We start from the raw sequence: 9,738 nt of genomic DNA, 5'->3' as shown, positions 1-9,738 counted from the left end.
GTTATAGAATATAAGTGAAGATTCTAAGTATAAATGTTTGTCTAGTATATATTCACTGTCTGTTCTAAAAATCATCTAATTATAGAAAAACAAATTATTTATTTCCTACGCTTTTTAAGTTTAGTTACTTAAAAGTATACAGATAATATATATATAGTACTTTATCATTCTAGTATATATAAACTATGTATAAAATAAGTGCTATTTGATTTATTAAATGACTAACGAAAAAACCATAATAAATCGTTTAAATCTTTCATTCTTACAATTATAATAACTAGATAGGGTATTACGGAGAAACAAGTATTAGACGAATGATCAAATCTCTTATTCTTTGAACAAACTCAAAAGAAGATGATTAGAATCATGTAATGATATTTTAAAAGCCTTTAAGGAATAAAATCAAGACTAAATTATTTAATATAAATGAAATAATATATATATATATAGTGCTTACAATATTAAAAATCACCTCGATTTGAAAAATTATATTTCTCGGATTGTCAGGATCAAATAACATATTAGAAACCAACTATTTAAAAAATAATTTGTATACATAAAAGTATACACATTAGAGTAAGAACATAAATGAAAATAATCATTTTATTTAATTTATATGGTATATAATTAAACTTTAGTGATATTGACATATATATATTATATTTTAATATAAATACTAATTAGTGACACTTTTTACTCATATGATTTTATTAACATTTGTTTATTTGCTGTAACAAAAATTTAAATCGTTAATCACAAACTTTTTAATGTGAGAGGATACAAAAGTTGTTATCAAATATGATTATTTGTAATCATTAATGGTCATATATATGTTAATCATATTAGATAATTACGTAGCTTTCATTTGAGGAAAGAATTGAAAATATTTTTTTGTACACTACTAAACAATTTGATAGTTAGTTTAGTTAAATGTATAATATAATTTATATGAACTAATTATTTTTCTAAGGATTCTAAGAATCATCATAGTGATAACACGTGGTTACGAAAACATGTTGTAATATTTCAAGATTAATATAAACATGTTTTAATGTTGAAGGATTAATATACAGGAGATAGGTGTTTCAATATGTCAAAAGATAATTTTCTGTTAGAAGTTAGTTAAAAGAAGTGTTTGACCAAAAAAAATGATATTTGGACAAAAAATAACCAGTAGATATTGAAGAGATATAGGCGCACCAAATATTAACAAAAGCTACATCGCAGTCAAGTATTATCCGTTGGGAATCTCCACATTCTAGACACCTCAAAAAATTGCTAAACCACGCAAACACTTTTTCATATATGCAGCCAAACAAGTTAATATATATTAGTCCGACAACCCTGGACCCAAAGACACCAGAGGCATCTATCATCCTTAGCCCGATCGCTTGAGAAGGGTTGTAAGCCAATTCCGTCACTTAGGAAACCTCTCAAGTACTAGTTAAGGTGATTACTTGCTTTGATCTGCTTACTCGTTATTCCTTTTTTTTTGTCACAAAATGATTATAGTCTAAATGTCCAATGGCTCGAATGAATATAACCGGAAATGAACTCAACCACAAACTAAATACAGAAGACCATTACAACAAAAATAGAGATAAATGTGTTTAAAAATTGAAAAGATCCTAAGAGAAGCTTTATTTAAGACTCAAAAATATATTTGAGAAAACAAATGATAGTCGAATAACACGATATTGATACACCAATAAAAACCTGGAATGTTGACCGGCAAAAACTTTTGGTGAGAAATTTCAGAACCGTAGACAACATCGGAAAACCAAAATCTTATCTGACTTGATTTGACACTGAAAAACATCAATGGTGGTCTAGAAGCTGAACGTGAACAGCTCTGCACTTGGCTTTATGAACCCGTAATAACAAAAGTGAAAGGCTCTCGATAGCCCGGTAGAAAAGGTTTTTATCTCGCAAAAGAAATAGTATATGAAAAAAAATATTGTAAGATAAGGTACATATGATTTTTAGTAAGTTAAAATTCAGATAATGTGTAGAAAATTTAAAGAAATTACTTCTATATATGAAGATGAGTCATTTTAAACATTGATAAGAAATCCTATTTAAGTTAAGATTTGTGTTAGTCAATCAAACATAAACTGCTAGGTTAATGCAACTATTTTTTTGACCAAAACAAGTTATCCAACTCCATCAAATCCAAAATTAATTCTCTCGATCTTGATCTTGATCTTATCCATTAGTTACTATGAAATATTAGTTTTTGCCAAAACTATGTTCATAGACAATCTGATTAAAACAATGTTAATATTTTTAGGAAGTTTAGTTATTTACTCTCATTAAAAGAACCTATTTCATGAAAACAAGACCACATACTAACTTTGATCTTCGCAAGCATGTCATAAAGTTTCTAGTTTTGTAAGAATTACTTTATCATAAGTTTCTCCGAAATTGTCCATATTGTAACTACAGAAAAAGGTAATGTTTCTATCGAAGGTGGTTAGGTTGGAGGCTCAAAAGTACAATTAAATTTGATTTTGTACAACAATGACTTGCGCAACAGAAAATTACATTACCGAATTTCAGTGAAATTAATATGCAAAGTGCTTACTCTTTGGCATTCGTATGGTACGAGATCAACATCACAAGTCATCACAACATCCACATTTTTATTTTTTTTGCCAAGAAACGCAAGCTGTGCGCTTGCCTCGTACGGGGAATGTAACAATTAAATTCACTTCCTCCTGCCTTATTGTACTAGGAGAAATGTTTTGAAATCCGATCCGGATCCGCGGTTGAACCGGTAAATCCGGTTTGGATTTTGTTAAAAAAACAATATTTAAAAAATCAATAAAATCTTCAAAAACCAATATTTATAAATATACATTTTTTATTATTTATAGATATTTTATTATTTCTATTTTTGTATAATACTTAAAATAAAATAATTTTAAAACATGATAATCTTTTTTAAATAAAAACCACTATATTTTGATAAATTTTAATGGTAACTTTTTAAAATTTATTGGTATTTATTTATTGTTTCAAAACAATGTATTGATTAACTAAGAATACATCAAAACCAAAATCTAAATACTAAAAACCAAAACAAAAAGCTGAAAACCAGAAACAAAAACCTAAAAGTTAAAGACCAAAAACTAAAATCTAAAATCTAAAACCAAAATCTAAAAACTAAAAACTAAAACTAAAAACTAATAGAAACAATCATCACCTATATTTTTTATATTTTATATGTAAAATGAAAATAAACTATAAAATTAAAGTTAAGTATTTTCTAAATATACAAACTATTATTTTATGTTTTATAGAAGATTTAGAAAAACTTAAATTTAGATTCTATATATTTATTTTCATAAAAATATAATATTATATAGTAAAACTAATTTATTTATTAATCCGTGGTTCACTATATATTTATTTTCATAAAAATATAATATTAGATAGTAAAACTAATTTATTAATTAATCCGTGGTTCGCCCGCGGTTGATCCGATGATCCGATGATCTGGAATGTGTCTGGTTCGTCCGGGTCGGTTTAAAAACATTGACTAGGAGATAACTCTTTGACATCTTTTTCTCATGTTGCCTTTTTTATATGCTCGGTTATGTTTTAAGTGTTCAACCAAAACAAGCTTGAGTTGGATAGAATAGAACAAGTTTCTTACATAGTTTAAATCTTAGACACAATTGTAAGGAGAGGGCGACGCAGGGATCTTTACCAAAAATGAAGATTAAAATGAAGCTTATATGAAATGACAAGTCTCTGATGATAAGTGGTAACAGCCATGCCCAAAGAAAAACGTTGTGGACCGTGGACGTGTCATTGTATATATGTTTGTTATTATTATTTTCCGGTGTTTGATACATATACGTGTATTTTGTACGTATACAACTATTATGAGGTAATAGTTATTAAAATATGGTGTGTAGCGTACGTGGAACTCTGAGAGTGTCTTGATTTACACATACTTGTATGCATATAATAACATATAGAAGAATCATTTTGGATACGCATATAATTGAAGAGCGTTACGTCATTTTTGTTATGATAATAATTTATCAAACTTTGGATGCTTGCACCACAATACATGCCACACGACAAAAGCAATGAGTTGAGTTGAGTGATCGATGGCCTTCTAATCGAATTCATTGCCTATCTTCTTTCTTTTATCTACATTTCATATATATTTTCATATCTTTTCTGTCAATGACTTCTGTGGAGACCAAAAACGATAGAGCTGAAATCTAAACTCCATACTGCACGTAGTAAGTTGTGGGTGAGAAATTTTTGTTTCATACACAAATACATTCCAATAGATTTTTGGCTTACTGAAAAATATGACTTGTGTTTAAATCCTTTTTAGCTTTAGTGAGACTTTTATTCACAATCTGGCTTTAGCAGCAATTATTTGCAAGTTCACCTTGTACCAAATCTTCATTTTCATTAATAAATTTCCATTCATAGAAAAATGACTAAATATTTTGACAAATATATAGTGTCTAGTAGATTTTTTGAGTTACAGTTTCAAAATGATTAACACATATCACTCCGTTCCATATCAGTTATCATTTTAAAATGTATTTCATTTTAAATGTTTTCCTATATTTTCAATGTGTATGTTTATTAATTTTTTAGTTTCATTACTATTATTTTACTTCACTGATTATAAAATTCAAAGAAAATAACACATTAATTAAAAATAAAATAAAATATATAATTATCATTTGATATATGCAAAAAGAAAGTTTAACGACATATAATATGAAATAGAGGTAATCCCTTTCTTATTATTTGAGGAGCATTGTATATAACTAACCTTTCATTCATGTGTTTATTACATGTGTGCCATTTCCTACGTGTCAGCACCACAAGCTATCTCACCTTATATATTCAAAAACTCTTTCTTAACTAGACTAATTACAATATTTACCATTGATCATTACATTAAAAAATTTGAATATACTATAAGCTTATTGAGTATTGACTAACAAAAAAAAATAAACATGCGCCTTACTTGCTAAGCTTCAATTACAAACGGTTGGATCTTTAAATACGCAGAGATTTTATTGCCATAACCTGAGATTCTTTGTAATGATCGATTTTTTTATATAGTCTGACTTAAATATTAATGCCTTTCTATATAGTTAGACTACATAAAATTCATTGTCTACGTATGTATCTACATATCTACTTATATATCTGTTGCTGCAACTCTTCTCCGTATTAGATAAAGATACCAATCACAATCGCAATGTTGAAGAATTACTACATAATGGCAAAATGTAATAGATATATACGTACACTTTTTTTTAAATGACATAAAACGATCTAATATATTATATTTTTAAGAGCTAATAATAGTTTCAAATCTTCTCCATTGCATGTTAACCATGTTTATCGTTTTCATAATTATCAATGCAATTGTAGTCGACGATCATTTTATGATAGTTTAAATTCAAGGCAATACAATTTAATACATTACCATTTTGATTTTTCCCATAACATATGATTCAAATTTGAATTGTCAATCACGGGATCAAATACATTATTGTCAATGGCAATGTTAGCGTGATAATGAAAACAAAATTGACGTGAAAAGAGGAGTTTCCTATATAAGGGATTTAACGGATATTGCATAGTTGTTATTTTTTTTTTTTACAGCAAGAACATTTACAGACTCATATAGACTCTGTAAACCATATTGCATAGTTGTTATTTGAATACGGTTTTATCACGTCAAAGTTATTACGAATACATGTTGTCCATCGTTGATTTATACATATTTTTTGCAACAGAAGATATTTTTACATTAAATTTGCGTGACTAGATCATATATTGCTTAAAAAAACATAACAGATTTATGAAGTGAACAATATTTAATTCAATACTCTTTTTCAAAATACTGTGATAGATATTCGTTGAAGAGATCGTTTGATTTTGTGAAAGACTAAGTGCAACATTTTTACATCAGATTCGGAAAAAAATTCTCAAACATGTAATATATTGCTTTAAAAATATTTATAACAAAGCTATGAAGTGAACAATATAAAAATAAGAATTCTTTAAAATCAATTTTTTTTTTATTTTAATACTTCGAAGATCATGATCAAGTTATGCATAAATCTATGCAATATTTCGACCAATCATAAAACTATGGAATATTTGAAACTACATATATGTTCAAAATTATTAATCTTAGTTAGAAAAGCAATTAAAATCGACAGTAATTTAGGAAAATACATTAAATTTTCGTAAACAATTCATAATATTTGATACAATCAAATTATTAATTATCAAAATCATCGGAAGAAAATCAAAGATTTGGCCAGTTCAGATCTTAAATTCTGGAGTCAAGTGTGGAATCAATTCATAATTGATTTTCTTCCGATGATTTTGAAAATCAAGTCAATATTTTTCCCTTGGCCTACAAACAGTTTAATATTTAGATTGACAAGGTTTACTTCCTCAGATTTCCTTATTTTATACGTCCCAAATTTAAGCTTTTCTATATGGTTTGAATTAATTTCTTATTTCTGGTATAAATATTTGTAATTTATAAGCTATAGGGAATGTGAATATTTGGTCATATACTACAAACATATTAATGCTATCGGCTAACTTTATTTCCTCAGATTTCCTTATTTTACAAATTAAATTTATTTGGGATTACCTAAGAATATGGATACTGAATATTCTCTTTCGCCATAATGCAAACCTTGCTGTACAGTACTATTTATCAAGTTTATAATCAATTCATAATCTTCACTAAATGAATTTTAAAACCATCAAGTAATTTACCTTAGTTATAGTCGTTGAGAAACACGTTTCCATATACGATTCAAGATCCAAATTTTGCCTAATTTGAGAGCTGCGCTTTTTTAAAAAACATGTGAAAAGATCAGTTTTAAAGTAAATTGTACGGCAAGTATAGAAATATTAATTAGTAAATATTTGCGACTATAATTTTGGCTATTTGTTTTCATCATTAAAACTCTATATAAATACGCAGTGTCTGCAACACAGCTCCTCACCACATCACTCTTTCTAAATCATCATTAACAAAACCAGAAGTAAACCAATGGCGGACTTTATAGGATTGTAAACGAAGAGTTTTGAAGACACTTTTCACAGCAGTCGTAGTTTTCTTAGTTTTTTTATTTATTTTGTTTCCTTATTATATAGGATATGCTTTCACATTTTATTTTATTTTATCGCCTATGTTTCGTTTTATCTTATATTCATATTTTATTTCTGAAAGCAATAATTATATTGCATATATTTCGTTTTATCTTTATTTCATAATTAATTTTATATAAGTTTTTGTTTACTCTTATAGATTTATTTTCTCGAACTATACTTCAATCACACAAAACAAATAACACAAGTTTTAAAAAACTTTGAAGCTTACTTTATTTACATATCCACAATTTCGTTGAATCCCTTAATATAAATAACATGTAATATTTGTATCTATGACTTTTACATTTCTAATATCTATATATTCAAACTTATAATTTCTTTAAGTTTCCTCACTCCGCGCATGGCGCAGGTGATCACCTAGTAATTGTTAACTGGATTAATAAGAAAAACCTAATCATTCCCAAAATACGATGTCATCAACCGTGAAGTTACCGGATGATTGTCAGTATACTTTGTGTTGTTATCTTCAGCCCTTTGGACCTTGTGGAATCGAATAATTGAATTCATATACAACTAATGCTTAAACTGGACATACAAAAACGATGTTGTTCAATAGCATCACTATTGCATGCATGTATACAATAGAGAATGTATACATGCATGCTAATAAGACTAATTATTGGGTTCACTCCCTAGGTTCACCAACCAATAGGATTTCATTATTTCAAATTTGATATTTTTTAAAAAAGTAAACAAAATATTGTCAAGTTATATTATGTTTTTAAAATATAAAAAATAAAAAATAAAAATATTAGTAATTACAAAAAAATATTTTTAACGTCGTCAGGAAAAAACTAAACCCTAAATCCTAATCCCTAAACCCTAAATCTAAAACCCTAAACCCTTGGGTAAACCTAGATCCTTGGATAAATCATAAACTCTAAATCAAAAACACTAAACACTAAAACACTCAAGGGTTTAGGATTTTAGTGCTTAGTGTTTTTGATTTAGAATTTATGATTTATCCAAGGGTTTAGGGTTTACCCAAGGGTTTAGGGTTTCAGATTTAGGGTTTAGGGATTAGGATTTAGGGTTTAGTGTTTTGCTGGCGACGTTAACAATATTTTTTTTTTAAATTCTTTGTTTTTGTAACTACTATTTTTTTTTTACCTTTTTATTTTAAAAACATAATATAACTCAACAATATTTTATTTCATTTTTTAAAAGATATCGAAATTGAAATAACGAAATCCTATTGGTTGGTGAATCTAGAAATTCACCCTAGGGGGTGAACCCAATAATAACTCTGCTAATAATTTGAATCAACACATTAAGAGATTCTCCACAATTGACATATCAGCTTTTCAAAAACTTACATGTCAATAAATGAAAAAACTTGAGCAACCAATATATTCATTTCGTTTGTAAAGCTAGCTATTTTTTTCCAGTTGAGCTTTCTCACTGATTTTTAACCTTTGTAGCTATGTTCATAAGTTCCACACAAGGCTAAACAACTCACAGACGAACCTGTTGAGGATATATCCAAAGGACATACAACACGAGTAACCTCCTCCAACTACAAGCCGTTCAACGCTTGGGTATACGGAGCTCAAATAGTTGTTTTCAACATGCAGGTTTGCAGTTTTTTAATTTTATTTTCTCACAGGCCTTTTCAACATTTACCAAAACTCCATCCCACCCGATGCATCCTTTACCTTTGATCTGCAGGGCTATAGAAAAGCCCTCTGGATGATGCAATACATGAAGAAACCAGACTTTATGATGATTAAAGGTTCGGACAGAGAAGTTTTTGACCCAAAAGCAAAGTTACCAACAACTCTGAGAGTGAAAGTATATATGTTTCTCTTCTCCTAACTTCTACACAAGGGTAAGCAACTCATCACACAAGAGTCACTTTGATTTAGATGCTTAATACATTGTGATTCTCTACTCTGAGATCTGTTTCATATGCATTGAAATATTTTGTGTGAAAGCAGGTGGGGATAACAGGAGTAAGAGGTGATAGAGTAATGAAGAAAGCACTTGGGAGCTATTTGGGACGAGGAGCTTGAGTTTCAGCTTACAGTACCAGAGCTGGCGTTGCTCAAAGTGGAAGTTCCCGACACGACATGCTAGTGAAGGACGATTTTTTGGGGTAGGCATGTTTGTATGTGGTGAGCTGAGACATGGTATAAGATCTGTTCCTTTGTATGATCACAAAGCCGAGAGACTTGTGGCGGTTACACTTCTCATGCAGTTTCAGTTTGTTTATAAATCAGAGATTCTTTCTTCATCTTACTGTCATACTTTAAAAGAGTTGTAGTAGATAAGTTTTTACCGCACAAAACAAGACAATTTCCTTACATATAAGATACAACGAATCAAATAATTATATTGAACAGATATATTCTGAAACAATATTAAGCTTTTAGATATACCAATGAGCTTATATTATATGTGTTCGCTTCATAATTTGTGATGCTGAGTTTTGCATATTTTTTTTACGGTTAGATAAATATTATCAGTTTAAAAAAAAAACAACTAAGCAAATTTGGGTCCGTAAAATTTTACATCTTTGTAAAATGAAGTTCATATCATATTAAA

This window comes from Brassica rapa, chromosome A05 (genome assembly GCF_000309985.2).
Source record: "Brassica rapa cultivar Chiifu-401-42 chromosome A05, CAAS_Brap_v3.01, whole genome shotgun sequence".
NCBI classification, from domain to species: Eukaryota; Viridiplantae; Streptophyta; class Magnoliopsida; order Brassicales; family Brassicaceae; genus Brassica; species Brassica rapa.
The sequence above is the reverse complement of the archived record's forward strand: the minus strand, read 5'-3'. Positions refer to the sequence as shown.